Source organism: Protopterus annectens, chromosome 6.part0 (genome assembly GCF_019279795.1).
Source record: "Protopterus annectens isolate FY-2018-M chromosome 6.part0, PAN1.0, whole genome shotgun sequence".
In the NCBI taxonomy this organism is placed as follows: Eukaryota; Metazoa; Chordata; order Ceratodontiformes; family Protopteridae; genus Protopterus; species Protopterus annectens.
In genome coordinates this window covers 954698743-954715967 of record NC_056737.1, presented here as the reverse complement: position 1 = coordinate 954715967, position 17225 = coordinate 954698743, and positions in this window count along the sequence as shown.

The following is a 17225-nucleotide window of genomic DNA, read 5'->3' as shown; positions in this document are numbered from 1 at the left end:
GAGACACATAACAATGATTGGTCTATAATTTCCAGGTTCTGTGGTAGGGTCATCCTTGTGGGATGCATCACCAAAGCAGTGCAGCAGCATTCAGTAAACTACCCTGTAGCCAAACCTAGATTAAACAATTTTAAGACAGGCCCCAGGACTTAATAAAATCCATGTAGGCACAGTGTACAGCTTACATGGAATGTATCAGTGTACACAGCCATGGTTACCCCTCAGCAGTGAGCTTTGCATATTAATGATGGTGTGCTGCCGAGGAAGAACCAAGGAACATGGATATTGAACCAGTGTAGGTAGCAGTGTAGCAGCTACCTGTGGCTGCAGATGAAAGGGAGGTTTCCTGCAATGCTTCCCACCTCTGTTGTAATGTTGTGGTGTGTCAGCTGTACAATAAGTCATTTTTATGATGTGTTATGTTTTTATTATTTATTTATTTATTTATTTTTTTACTGCATGTTTACACAGAGCAGCATGGAGCATAGCAATGCCAAGCTGTGGTCACATATATACAGCTGACACCTGGCAGACATCTAAAAATAGAAACCAAATGTAATTGATTATCATTATTAAATTTATACTTATTTATTTATTTTTTTTTTATTTTTTTTTTAACTTACTTTGCACAGCATGGAGCAGAGGTAAGCTGAGCCGAGTGGAGCTCATACATACATGGCACGCACCTGCCAGACATCTAAAAATAGAAACTGGATGTAATTAATTATTTCATTAGAGATGTGTTTAAGAGTGTTTGCGTGGCGCAGTGCTCAGCAAAGTTAATAGGTAGCCTAGTAGCATATGCGAAGGGATAGTAGTTTTGCAAGTGCCAACTAGCAACATGGGTAGAGCTACAGTCTTATGTGCAGTAGGTCTTGGGTTCGAGTCCATGATAGGCAGAATACATCTGTAAATTAATGTGCTATTTTTCTTTAATTTCATTAAATTATTGTGAATTTTGGCACTGATGCACTTTGCTAAGCACTGCTCATTCATACTAAGCAGTGCGCAAATATGATAATGCTTACCAATTTTTGCGTGTTGCTAAGCCTCACTAAAACCATGGTTCTGTGAGTTTTTTGTGATGCTTGGCTTCATTTAGCTGGTTTGCTCACTACTAAGGATTTTTGGCCCTTTTTTGAATGTTTCTGAATGGCATGTAATGGCAGGAAAACAGTCTATATTAAGCCCGATAGGCAGGAATTCTGCAACAGTCATTGGAGTTCAATCAACTGCTGGTATGACTGGCAGTGCTGGTGAAGTTTTGAGCTTTTGGTCACAGAGGAAGGGCATTCAGGAGTCCAGGGTCATGGTCAGGCTCCTTGTTAAAAACCATGAACCCCGGCTGATGCAGGGTGGATTCCACGGCTCAGAGTATAAGGTGGAGGCCTGGGATCATTTGGCCGGTGAACTTAACAGTATTACTGGTATCCCCCACAGGTGAACACTGTCATCACCATTTTGATGACCAGAAAAAGGAGAAACAAGGGAACCCTGGACACTTGGGTCCAGGAAGCTTGAGCTGGGAATGCTCCACAAGTATGTAAGTATGTCTTCTTCTGTCTAATCAAAATGCAAACTGAATGTCTGCAAAACTGGTATACATAACGGTGTGCTTCTGTCCCAACAGCTGCAGCTGAGAGGGCTCGCAATGTGGAGTCCCATGCCTGGCACCTGGCCAGGTTGTGCTACGAGTGTGGTAAATACAGATTTAGTATGCCAACCGTAGTGCAATAAGCAAGAAAGAGTAAAGCATTTACTGCAATTTACTGCAATTAAGTATACACAAGAAAACTGTAGTGCAATAAATGGGCAATTAGAGCTGCAGAGCTGTAGTGCAATAAATGAACAATAAGAACTGTATTTTAATAAAGCATTAGCAACACCAATAACAGTAAGCAAAATGTTCTTCAGCTGGATTGTGTTGCCAAAACCATTGCAGTAGAGCTGTATGCATTGTCTATGGTAAGGTTGCTGCAGTCAAGTGTAACACTGTAATAGCTGTAGCCAGCAAACCTAATGGCCTGCAAACTGTATTGCTTAATGTATAGTACTGTCTATGGCTGTCTCCAGGCCAATATCGGTCACATAATGCTCTATCTTCCTCAGACGTGAGGTAATAAAGATATATGGCTGAGATAACCCAGTCCATGGGAAGATATTGTGTATGGACTTCACAGATATTTCAAACCAATAACAATAAAATGTGTTCACTAGCATTGTTGATTTTAAACTACAGCTTTTTCATATATGCAGTATGGTTGTATTCCATGCATGTGTGTTCTACTGTCACTGCAGTCTAGTATAACATTGTAATAGTACTAGAATGCTAGAGGAATGTCCTGTAATTTGTATTGCTCAATTCATAGTGTAGCTCCAGGTGATCTCCACACATGTATTAGTCAGTCAAATAGTCAGCAGTGACTCTAGTGCAATCTGTTAAATGTTTTGTATGTAGTACATTTGCCACACACAGTCCTAGGTTTTCATCTGCCTCCCAAAAAATAGCACCCCATACATAACTCTCCATTTTGCATACTTGTCCACTGGACACATGTAATGTGGTCCAACTGGCTTGACAATGCAGTTATGTTGTCCTCACCCCTCTCTCTGTGGTTTGAGAATCCAAATTCATGTACAAATCTGTCAAAGTTCACAATTGTTGCTGTATAAGAAATGAATAGCTATGCTTCTTTCCTACACCCTTCTTGCACATCACTCCCTGCTTGCCCCATTTAACCACTTTCCTGTCTCCCTTTTTTTCTTTTCTTTATATTTTTAGTGCAGCGCATTATGATGCACTGTATCATGCAGCTTCACTAACCTCAGCTAAATAAAGCTATAATGACTATATGTGTTTCTAGCATTGTAAGATACATGTATAAAGCAAACACCTCTGCCATATTTCAAACCCAAGCCCATCACACCTGCAGCACACTGCATTAACCCACCACACTACACAATCTTTAATTAAAACAGCTAATTTGAACAAAACATAGTAATTGTCAATTACAGTCATTAGGAGTTTTCAGCAGAGCTGTGCTCTGCGCTGCATCATGCAAACTGGAATAAAAAGTAATGGAATAAATGGCAGTGTATCTTGGACTCTGGTGCAATAGTACACCACTAGACAGCCAAAGACATGATAATTGATGTAACTGAGGTCTGTGATAGCAGGTAAATGCAAACCCAGAAAAATGACAAAGAAACTTGAGAAAATGAAACAAAACACAGGCTCTGATCTAACTTGAACCACTCACTGCAGTTTATTGTAAAGCGCTTTTCGTCAACACTAATGGAAAACTTCTTCAGACAACAAGGTACAACAAAGCACTCCTTTTAAAACTAAAAGGACGGCAACATTAACAATCAACTCATTACCCTAATTACTCAAAGAATCGATCAATTAGAAAACATAAAAATCCTGTTACAGACTTGACACTCAACAAAAATCCTGAATAGAAAATGTTAAACCAAAATTATACTTTTCTTACTAAAGCAGCAATCTTATTAAAAATACCCATATGTACTTCTGTATATAACAATAATGAATAAATAAATAAATAAGTAAATATGTAAACACTTTAAAATTGTGTTCCTGTGCAAAACAAGGCAAAAACTACCAAACAACTGTAACTGCATAAAAGACTAAGGGCCGGATTCACGAAACCTCCGTGTAAGACTTAATATGTCTTACTCGGAGGCTGCAATTGAATGGTATGGTGTTAGCGTGTCATGAATATTCATGAGGGCACGCTGACTCATCCGTAACTCTTACACGGACTGAGTAGGCAAGATGGGGGCGTGTTCGAATGCAGAGCAGTCTAAAAGTCCATGCCCCTGCAAGGTTTTAAAAAGCATAATGTCAACAGACAAGAGTGAGTCCGCTCAAATGTACTTGCACCCAACACCACACTCCCTGACACTGTAAACCCCATCAGAGTTATAGAACATAAAATATTAATTTTTTTTTTAAATCCACAATTTAGCTGCCCTTATTTGTGCTTGTTTGCGCGGGTGTGCCCATTGCTTAACCACAGTTAGCAATTGTGACATTGAAGAGCATATAAGAACTACTTATGCCAACTAATCCAAATAGCAATAGTGTAATAGTAGAGCATATGCACAAAGAAAAGGCATTCACGGTTCGAGTCCCACCACTTCCCTTCTTATTTATGTTTTAAATCAGTATTTGAAATAATACCAGACAGATATGATTAAAATTTTATTAAAAGCAGTGACATGGCCAATGTATCAGTGAACAAAATATATATTTTGAAAAGACCCAGATATATAATAGCCTGCCGTTAAGCAACATTTTACACAGCTAAACACAGGTGCCCACAGTTTAATAGTGCTTTACCCATCTAAACAGAGGTGTCCATAGTTTAACAGCGCTTTATCCAGCTAAACAGAGTTGCCCATAGTTTAATAGCGCTTCACCCAGCTAAACAGAGTTGCCCATAGTGTAATAGTGCTTTACACAGCGCAATAGAGTTGCCCAATGTTTAAAAGCGCTTTACCCAGCGCAATGTGTTTGTGCAGACGTGCGCGCCGCACCAACCAGGGCACTGTAGGGCACAGGGGAGCAATGTAGAGCTAAGTTGCTTAAATGCAGCCACACCCCCTAGCCTGTCTAGACAGTATTAAAATAAAAGAATGACAATGTTTGAACCCAGGACCTTTTGCATCATAATCAAAGTACAGAACCACTAAGCCATGACAACATAGGGGAAACAGCCAATATTAACATTCATAAACTTAGGAATGGTAGTTTAACCATTACTAAGCAGGTCTGCAGTCAGCCTAGAATTTTACAAAATGGCCAATCACAAAAAAGTGTGGAAAAAGCGGCATATTTAAGCCCCACAGGTGGGAATACATGCCATAACTGATTGTAGCTCACATATGCGGTCAGAATGTCTGATGTTGGAGAGGGAGCACACTTCCGAGCGCAGAGATGGGGCATGGAGGAGTCCAAATACATGGTTTGGCTCCTAGTCCACCATCACGAGGCAAGACTCCTGCAGGGCCAGTTCCAAGGGACGGAGTACAAGGCAGAGGCTTGGAACCGATTAGCTCGCGACCTCACCAGTGCCACAGGCATTCTGCGGACTGATGAGCAGGTCCATCACCACCATGCAGACCTGAAGAGACGAAAGGAGGACTGCCTGAACCAGTGGATACAGGAGGCCAGTGGGATGCAGGAAGCACAAGTACTGAGTATGTAGCCATGGAATGCAGTATGTAAGAATTTAAAATGAAGTATGTATAACGGATAGGAATGTCTCAATATCCCTTAATTTACTTTACAGCTGCAGGTGACCGTGTTATGAATCAGGAAGCCTATGCTGATAGGCTGCTAAGGCTGCACCGCCAGGCAGGTTAGTGATTATTCTGCATGTATTGTTATATAAAATATGGGAGAGAGCATGAAAGAAAGTGTTGTAGTCCAATAATACAGCCATAAAATGGAATGAATAAGTCCTCTGCATGTACTGTCAGATAAAACATTAGAGAGGCAGAAAAAGAGTGTAGTAACCCATTAAGAAAGGTAACAAATGTCTGGAATAATATCTCTGCAGGCACTGTCATATAAAAGAATATGTGAGTGAGCCTGAAAAAAGAGTGTGCTAACCTATTAATAAAGGTATAATATGTCGTGAACATGTCTGCCATATATACCGTTAAAACAAATAAAGGAGTGAGCCTGTGGAAAAGTGTGTAATGTCATTAATAAAGGTCTAAAACCCAGAGTGTGTCTGTTTCACTTAGTATGAAATGTTTGTTGTACCCTTGCATTATACAAATAGTAATGTGTTAGAAAGTGCTGGCGACCCAGAGTTCTGCAGTCCCATCTAAAGTGGGTGATGGAAGTGCTAGTAGCTGTGAAGTAAATATACAGTCCTCAACAGTCAGTTATTGGCTGGCATGCATAAGTAAATCTGGCACACGAGTAGCATGCTAATATGTTCCCCAGAAATGTAAGTATGCTTCAGTAAATGCAGGGTTCTGTACAATTTGAAGTGAAAATGTCATGTGAAAACATCCAGATATGTAGATAATGAAATATAAATGCAACCATGAAATATGTAGCAGTAACATCTGCATCCTGGACAGTTAGTATGTGAGATATTGGTCAAGTATAGATTGAACTAGCCAAACCCACTACACAACCTAATGCATGGTGGCAAGTGTAATAATACATGTAGGGAATATACACCTGCAGTCACTAGGAATGTAGTGTAGAGTAAAAGTGTTTATAAGACGTTAACGGAGGTTTTTTTTCTACACCCTACTCTTTGTGCATAAACCATGCAATTCCACACCTCAATGGGTATGTGTAATCTTAAATATTTGTCGGGATATATGTCCTACTGTTCTATAAATATTTGCACTCATGTTGATGCATGTGCCCTGTTCAAACACCACGTTCATGGTGGCCTGTTGTTACCAATCATCCCTGCATGTGGTTGGAATAACCACTGTTGTTCAATATATGCATGTGTTATGTTTGCTGTTCAACTGTTGGAACTGTGGTGTGTTGGGTTAATGGGAATATTACTGCATGCTGTTACAACTAATCTGGAATGCTGTTCTTTATGTTGTAATGAAACACACCTAAATCACAGAAGGTATAGGAAGGCCGGTCCCAGCGGACCCGCCTCTCCCTCTTCAGTTGGCGAGTGTACCTGGCACCAGTGGCTCTGGTGCCCAACCCTGACTCCCCTCCTCCATTGGTCCTGTGCCACCTTCGGGTGGAAGCTCTGCAGAGGATGGGGCTTGTCCCCCCGTGCAAGCATGGGCAGAGAAGGGCCACCCATCACCCTTAGAAGGGTCCGGGTTGTTGAGCGTAGGGAGATCCAGCGTTCAGTCGCTGATCCCCTACGCCAGCTTGAGGCGAGAGTGGAGCATCTCAAGGGTGAGCCTGCCCATCCTACTCAGCCCCCAGCACAGCCACCCCCGGGGCTGTGAAGGTGCAGTGGTGACTGCCCATGGGTGGGGATCTCAGTTCCACTGTTACCATCTGTGGGCTCATGGGCTTGCGATTTCCAAACAACCTTCCCCATCAGTTGTGTTCACCCACCCCTTGTGTCAAATTCCGCCCCTGTATGTGACTTGTTTGTCTTTTCTGTTTACCTCCACAACCTACCTCCCCAAATATACCTACTTCCCCTACCTCACTTACCACTCTCACCTGAAAAAAAAAAAAATCTGTACCCGAAAAAAAAATTATGCCCCATACATAGCTTCCCATTTTGCACACATGTCCATAGGACATGTACACCGATAATTCTAATTGGCAGTGCAACAAACTATGTTGTCCTCACCCCTCTCTCGGAGGTGGAAGGTCTCAAAACTCACTCCAAATGTTCAACATATGCACAGCTGTTGCTGTTAAAGAAATGGGCAGCTATGGGCCTTCCCTACACCCTTCCTGCACATCCCGAGCTTGTTTTCCTACTGTCTTTCCCTCTCTGCGCCCCCTTTTTCACCACTTTCCTATCTCCCCATTTTCTTTTCTTTAAAAGAAATTAGTGCGGGGTTAGCGGACAAAGCACTTTTAAGCAGTAGTTAGCGGGGGTGCACGAGTGTGAGCTTGTGTGCACTTAGCTAAGCATCGCTAAGCATCACGCAAACCCACACAAACCTGCTTACAACTGCTTAAAAGTGCCTTAGACACTCTGTATGACAACGCCCTTGTACTGCTCAGCAGCAAAATAAAAACCTTGTCAGTCTCGAACCTGGGACCTTGGACTCACCAGTCTGCATGAAGTACCACTACACCACAGCAGATATACAATAGCTTAGTGCTGAAAGCAATTTATCATGCATTACCATGAGTGAATGTAAAGGGAAAATAGGAATGGCATAACACAAATCTTGTTCTGTGGGCCTTAACCGGCAGGTGTTGTTGAATTGCATGACATGACTGTGAAAAGAGAATCAGCCATGCTAGTAGTGAATAAGGTTACAGTAGCAGCTTACAAACCCCACACAGTATCAGGGCAGGATAAACACTGGCATATTTGCATAGGTCACAGGCCAGACCTCCCAACAATGACTGCTCTACAGTGATGACCCTGACTTGTAAACAAATGTTAGCCGTGCCCCTCTGACTTCCTGTGAAATGTACTAACAGTAGGCAGAAAGGTGTTGAATCTCACTTAATAACAAATGTCAATAAGTGAGAGTAGACACTGCTTGCACATCAGAAAAGGTGTAGTAATAGAAATGCTCTGAATCACCCAAAGTCTGTACTGCAAAATGTCTGAACTATATGACAGGTGTATCCCAGTTATATGTACCTTTTCCTGGGGCTGTTCAAATATATACGTGAGAGTATCTGAGGCCTGGAAGAGTCAGAAACACAGAGGCATATCAGCTTGTCTGCTGTTACACACTCTGCAAATAGATGTAGAATGAATCCCACAAGCATGCCCTTATGTAGAAGTACAACACAAAAGTAGCAAAGGATGTAGCCATGTACTGCTAGCAACCACCTCTGACAACGCCATAATTCAGGTGCTGAAAAGACTGCTGTGGTGCACAGTCACAGAATACTAGGCTGACCTCTGTCTACCATCTGGATATGTCCACAGGTGGGAGCTACTCAGACAGACTACAAGCCTTCATAGACTTACAGGTACACAGCAACTCTGCATGTTCAGTAAGATAAACATCACACGATAATAAATAATGTACACTGCAGTTCTGCACCCCTAGCCAAAGGTACTATATACCCGTGTAGTCAGGCACAACCAAGGGTGTAGGTAGGCATACACAGTACAGAAATATGTCCAGTCATCCTAAGCAGACTGTGCTAATGCCAACACAAACCACAAACTGTTCAGATGTGAGTAACATACTAATGACAGTATAGCAGTTCACAGACAGTGCATGTGCCTGATATTCATAATTGGTAGTACAACATACTTAGATGTCCTCACCACTCTCTCAGGGGTAGAAGGTTTCAAATATCCCACATAATGTATTGCATATGCACAGCTGTTGCTGGTAATGAAATGGACAGCTATGGACCTTCTCCACACCCATCGTGTACATCCCAAGCTAGTCTCCCTACTGTCTTCCCCTCTTTGAGCACCCTTTATCACCACATTTCTATCTCCCCATTTGCTTTTCTGTCAAAGACATGTGTGCGGGGGTTAGCGGGAGTGAGCACTTGTAAACAGTAGTAAGTGGGTTTGCACCAGTGTGCGCATATGTGTGCCTAGCTTAGCATTGCTAAGATATGATAAGCTACGCCAAGCTTAGCTTACTATTGCTAACATAAAATAAGCTAAGCTAAGCTTAGCTTAGTATTGCTAAAATACAATAAGCTAAGCTAAGCGTTGCTTAGCATCGCTAAGCATCACGCAAACCCATGCCAACTCACTTACAACTGCATAAAAGTGCCTTTGTCACTCTGTATGACAAGACCCTTGTATTGCTCAGCAGCAAAATAAAATACCCTTGTCAGTTTCAAACCCCACACCTTGGACTCACCAGTCTGCATGATGTACCACTAAGCCACAGCAGATATACAATAATTTGGTGCTGAAAGAAATATAACATGCATGACAAGGAGTGCATGTAAAGGGAAAATAGGAAAGCCATAGGAATACATTGCAATAAAGAAATATAACATGCATTACAAGGAGTGAATGTAAAGGGAAAATATGAAAGCCATAGGAATACATTGCAATAAAGAAATATGACATGCATTACAAGGAGTGAATGTAAAGGGAAAATAGGAAAGCCATAGGAATACATTGCAATAAAGAAATATAACATGCATTACAAGGAGTGAATGTAAAGGGAAAATAGGAAAGCCATAGGAATACATTGCAATAACTACTGTTGTATGCCAGTTAATTCCCTAATTCCAAAAGAAAGTACATACTCCCGTGTATTCAGTGTTAGCATTAGGAGGTGTGAGTAAACTTACACACTGAGAAGAGTGTACTGGAAGAAGCAACAGTCAGGTTTCAGTACAACATGCATTTCGCTGGCTACAACCCAGCTTCAGATATGAGACATACACCAACCTTCTGACTGACACAACAGTGTTCACAGCAAACAAGAATGGTCCCCACCTTGCAAAACTGAAAGGCCTATGCCTACCTAACCTATAATTTTATAGCAGTGTCCTGAAATCACAGTGAGAACTGCAATTACCACACAGCAGGCTGCATGCAATTACTAAAAGCAGCCTGTATTTGCTGTCCACACATGCAATAATATCATTGCAGAAACTGGAGAGAGAGAGAGCGAGTGAGATAGACAGACAGACAAACAGACAAACAGAGGCAGTTGGAGACCAACCCAATAAATAACAACAAACAGAGGCAGTTGGAAACACCAACCCAAAAAAAAACAGAGGCGGTTGGAGACACAAACCAAAACAAAAAAACAAACAAACAGAGGCAGTGGAAGACACCAACCTAAACAAATAAAAAAAAAAACATCAACAGGTACAACAGACTGAAGTGAGAAATACAAAGGTAAGGTATGTAACAGAGATGTATTTGCTGGCATCCGAATGATGTGTCTGAAGGGTGCTCTACATTCTGTGAACACTCCTTATGTGGTAGCAGTCCATATCTATATGTATATGCAGATGTGCATAGGGCAAGGGACATACTGCAACTGTTAGTGAAGGCTGGACATATATATGTATTTGAAGGTTGCTATGTGCACATATCTATGTAGGTTGTAGTGTGTGGCATTGAAAACAGCAAGCAGTGCAAGCATATGTCATGTGGTGGTTAAATGCTGTGGGACTGAGTTACAGCCAGTGAGGTCTGCTACGACTATACGGCCTGAGGACAGCGAAATGCATTCTGCACAACACTGTGCAATATTATTACATAATTGAATGTCTCACAACTGTTCCATAACTGATATTCCCACCATGAAAGGTGGGCGGTATATGTGTATATATGTGCATGTATATGTACAGCAGTGGCTGTTTACAAGTATGTGTATATATATATATATATATATATATATATATATATATATATGTATATATATATATATATATATATATATATATATATATATATATATATATATATATATATATATATATATATATATATATGTATGTGCATATACACACACACATATATATAGATATATATATATATATATATATATATATGTGTGTATATATACATATATATGTATATATACATTCATATATATATATATATATATATGTAGATATATATATATATATATATATATATATATATATATATATATACATGTATACATATATAGATATATATAGATATATAGATATGTAGATATATAGTTATATGCATATATAGATATAAATATACATATATACATATATACATATATATATATATATATATATAGAGAGAGAGAGAGAGAGATAGATATATACAGATATATATGGATATCTATGGATATATATATATATATATATATATATATATATATATATATATATATATATGTATATATATATATATATATATATATATATATATATATATAGAGAGAGAGAGAGAGAGTGATATATAAATATATATGTATATAAATATATATATATATATATATATATATATATATATATATATATATATATATATATATGTGGGTTCACTTCAGTTCACTGAACTTTCAATTCACTGACTTTCATTTCACTGACACCATTTCACTGAAATTTCATTTCACTGAAACTTCATTTCACTGAAAGCTCATTTCACTGACAAGTATTATTACAAAGTAAATGGAATATGCCCCCTTCCCCACTGTAGTGCGACCCTGGAGTTAGAATATATAGTTAGGGGGGTGTGGGGCACAGCCCCCCACTTACTTTTCTTTTACTAAGCAATATTATATCAAAACATAAGAATATCATATGAAATGAAGTGGGGGGGGCTGCACCCCCCACACCCCCCCAACTATATATTCTAACTCCAGGGTCGCACTACAGTGGGGAAAGGGGAATATTCCATTTTATTGCTAATAATAGTTGTCAGTGAAATGAACTTTCAGTGAAATGAAGTTTCAGTGAAATGAAATTTCAGTGAAATGAAAGTCAGTGAATTGAAAGTTCAGTGAACTGAAGTGAACCCATATATATATATATATATATATATATATATATATATATATATATATATAAAGTGAGAGATGGAGATACAGGGTCAGACGTATTGCAACAGGTGCCTGGTGACCAAGGCATGGACTGAACACCATTGTTGATACTGCAGTGCCATACCCCATTCCAAAACACTTTACCCACTAACTACCAGATAGGTGGTTGCCTGACTAACACTCAAGGTGTCAGAAGGGAACATGGGACACAGGTGGACAGTAGCCTCCCCTTTGATATTCACAGTGCCACACTAGTCCTGTAATCTGTCTATGTGGTACGTGTCATCACAAACGATGTGTCATGTACAGAAATATAGGTCAGTGTTCCCCTGTACTCATCACAATGCCCCATGTGGTATGTACCTCACATGACAACTACAGCAAGTGGAAAGGCCACAGACATACCTCACAAAGAGTAATACTGCTCTGAAACACATACTCTATGCACACTGACTCACATAAACACAGCTACAGTGCATTGCATACCGGCCACCCAGAGGTTACTTCTGCCGAACATACAGAGGAATGCCACACCCATAGGAGTCAGACAACCACCATGTCAACACCTCACCACAATCCCACCAGGCTACACGGCCTAGGTCCCTCATCCCCACAACCTCACTAAACAGCACATGCTGGAGGGATAGGCTCCTATTGGCAAATATGCCATACTCTGCAGTAAACCACCCAGCATGAACAAAGAAGGCTCCTCAGTAGCAGATGTCAGACATACCCCTGATGATTGTCTGGGGGATAGGTAACACGCCCTGGGAATCACCTCTGTGTATCCAGTTGACAGGAGGAAGTGAAATCTAATTACGTGTGTGTCAAAGGTCAGGCTAGCATATGGCTAGGCTGTTGTAGGCCCCAGGGACAATAGCATATTACCTACTCATGACACAATGCACACAGACATGTACACAGTGCAACACCTGCTATGTGAGGTGGAATGAGTGTGACAGTGAATGTGTGCAAGGTCTGTAACGGTGTGATAGCTAAGTGTGAGGTTGTTTCTGTCATGGTCATTTGTGTCCTAAGTGTGAGGCCAGAGAAAGATGTGCCAGTTATTGGGATACAGACATAGTAGCATGGTATATGTTGTAATGCAGTTCCTTGTGTACGACTGTGGTGTCCCATCATAGGCTGAAGCAATACATGTATGCTCAGTAAGTGGTACTGCTGGTGAATCCAGCCGACATTTGAACTGTTGTACCACCTAAAGCTGTAGGCCTAAACAGCACAGTATGGTGTATGTTCACATTCCCTGGTAACACTGTATTGTGTGTTTCCGGTAGTCTGCACAGATTACATTCCTCAGGCATAGGTATCTGTAAGTAGGGGCACACAGTACTGTAAGGTACACAGGAAATGCTCATCTGTGTCAGCATACATTTGTGTGTTGTATGAATGCCTGATGTGTGTGTAATGATGCCTGTACCATGTCCACAATCACATGTGTGATGCAGTGTTTGCTTGTGTACCTAGCAACATGTATACTCTGTTACAGCAGTATGCCAGCTATATTAACAACTGTGCACATATGTTAGGTAGGGGTATGGCATCAACGACTAGGGTGGGTTACTGGTTATACTGTAACTGTACTTCACATTCATTGCAATGGATGACATATTTCTGCATGCATTAGCTGATATGTGCCCCCCTGGCAAGGCTGTGCATTGGATCCCAAACAGTGAGCCGAGTACTGGTGTATACTGGTATGTCATAAGGAGTGTGGCAGGCACTATCAGCCAGTTGTGGGCTGAGCACTGATATGTGGTATTGAATGTGTGTATCCTTTGACAGATGAACAGATGCTATATATGGCAGTTAACTGATATCTGTACTGTATAATGTTAAGTGTGCCACATGACTTGCTCACACATATCATTTACTTGTCTTCCAGGCTTATGGCTCATCACAGGAATCCCTGCTACACAGCTACAGAGGAATAGGAAATCCACCACAGCCTGGTACAGCACTATTCCCTGCTGTTTTCCTGGGCCAGCCAGCACCAGCAGGAGCATACTGCACTGTGGCAAGAACTTGTTCGTCGGGTAAATGACATAGGCACGCATAACTGGACATATGAGCAGGTATGCCATCACTGCAGTGATTTAGTTAGACATGTCTGGCAGTGTGCGTCTGATATCCACAGACAACAGCTTGCCACAGGTGGCCATACATCCCCCTTCACCAGAGTGGAGGAACTGCTGCTAAGTGTGGTGGCTCCTGGCCTACAGCAGCAACAACATCACACATGTGTCGTCATGGAGGCCGAAGCCACCCAGCATGGTGACATGGAGCGTGCAGATAACATGCCCTAGCTGTAGACTACTGTTACCTGTATTGTTAGATTATGCATGTGTGAGACGTGTACTGTGTTTAGCAGTTGTGCTGCCTATTGTGTGCAATACTGATAATTTGAATAGTATCTGTACACCTATGCCTGTTGTTCTACTGTAGTTTAGCACACTCACAGTAGCAATGCCACAGTTGTGGCCACTGACAAGCTGTGTCATATTCTTGCATGTCCCTCTGGTGTGACAGCAGGGCAGATGTTACATGCTGGTGAGTGTGATAACACTTTAAACTTGGTATTGAACTGTGCATGTCATAGGTGAGGTGTAGGCCATGTACACATAACACACCTATGCATAATGCATGCTGTGCATGTTTGCTGTGAGAAGTGAAACATCTCAGTAATGTCAGTAGCTGCCTCAATCACATGCAATACACAGAGCATCAGATACAAATGTGGCAACACTGTACTGCACATTGGATAGGCATAGTTGACACACATGTACACAATATAACATGTTTGTCATACCCAGTACACCTCAACATGCTACACATAGTGTAACCGGACATCCGCTGCCAGGTCACACTTCAGTATCCCACATGTCATCCACACACCACACATAATATACCTGAGGAGTAGGGGCCTAGCATTGGGCTGTGCAACACTCCTCAACACATAACACAGTCATGTTAGGCAATGCTCCCTATTGGGCAGTTCACACACCCTTGTGCAACATGGCTGTGTAATTGTGAACTTAAGCACGGCACTGCGGTTCAGGTACAGTATGCTAGGCGGTAATCTAGCACACTTTAGTGGCCTTGAGTGACCACATGATGCATGATGATGATGGCTAATAGTACTGCACCCCATACTGTTACAATGGCCATGTCCAGGATTGGTATCCCATCACGTATACATGCACCACTCGTCCCGTGTGTGTACATAGCATGCATGTGCTACACCTGTGTCCACAATTATCTGCTACATACACAGACACTGCAATCAGACATGGAAATCCATTTGACACACAGATAACACATGCAGCCGTGGTATGTATATCTGTGTGTGATGGTGCACAGGACATTGCAGAGCTTATAATACTCGCACAGAAATGTCATGTCCTTGTACACATTGTGTTCCAGGATGTAGGCAATCACTGAACATGTACACACATGCACCACAGCCATGTACACTGCCATTAACTATGGCTGTCTACACTCACACTGCATGGACTTGATCAACACTTATTCTGCATGCTGACATGTGTGACGTGACTGTTTGCCTTCTGATAATGTCACCCACCTTCAACCAGTATTGAGTATGATTTGGATTTCTGTTGTGTGTGTGTATCTGCTGTAGTGAGAAGTGTGCATGTGTTCCTGTGTTCCTGTGTGCATGTGTTCCTGTGTGCATGTGTACATGTGTTCCTGTGTTCCTGTGTGCATGTGTGCATGTGTTCATGTGTGCTTGTGTGCATGTGTGCATGTGTGCAGACCATAACGTGTGTTTCCTGTTTTCTTCTCACAGGTGCTGAGGAAGGGGTTGGCGTAAGCAGCAGGTGACCTGAAGCCACTGCCATGGATAGTGGTGATGATGACGCATGTATTTTGGCACAGGGAGATTTGACAGGATCTGTCGTTGGTCCGCCAATCGACAGTACACAGCATTCAACCCCATCTATGTGCACACTTATACTGCCATTACATCCCTCACCACCAATGGCCATAGGGGAGGGACAGCATACAGTTGGCATTGACCAGGAGAGTGTGGTACCCATGGCACTTGCATCCCCTCACAGCAGCCATAGCTGTATACCCGGAATGGTACCACATAGGCAGAGGTCCAGGGGTTCTCGGGGAAGCACCACTGGACATATTGCCCCTGGCAGGTGTGCCCTCACAGGTCTTATGATGACCACTATGTTCTGGGCTGTAATGCAGGCTCAGGCACGTATAGAACTGTACACCAGGCAGAGTCTTAGGGTGCAGAGGGCACATTACACCTCTATCAATGACAGCATCCGTGACCTTGACGGTGCCATCCAGACATACACCGAGGTCATTGATAGACGTTGGGGGGAGACAATAGATGTCCTCCACAACATGTCTTCCTCGAGCCAGGACCGTGCGGGATGGTTGCGACATCGACACGGACGCATGCCAGCAACAGCTGGCAGTGGTCCTGGATGGCCCACAGTTCACAGCCGCTCCCGTAGTGGCAGTACCAGCCCCAGCAATGCTGGGGCTGGTCTGTCCATTGCCCATCCAAGTAGACCATATGCACGTGGCTCTGGCCAGTCCCAGCAGGGACATGGGTCCAGTCATCATACCTCTGCCTTTGATGACAGTACCCAGTCAGGGTTGGTACCCGATACTCTCCATAGCACCCCTGCCAGGCACAGGTACTGTGTCTGTGGCCAGAGACAGTGATCTGTACAACCAAGCAGGTACTGTCTGTGGCTGTCCCACAAACCAGTGTATATGGCAGCCACATGGTGGAGTTGTGTGCATGCAGGCACACACACACACACATTAACCAAACAACTAGGGCTCACACATACACACACACATTACATCAACATTGGCCCATGCTGTACTGTTGACCCACACACACACACACACACACACACACACACACACACACACACACACACACACACACACACACACACACACACACACACACACACATGTCGATTGGATGGGTCAATGTCAGGCTCTGGCAAACAACAAAATGCCCTGTGCATATGATGATACCTGTGCCGCCTCCTGTCATCTGCATTATCGAC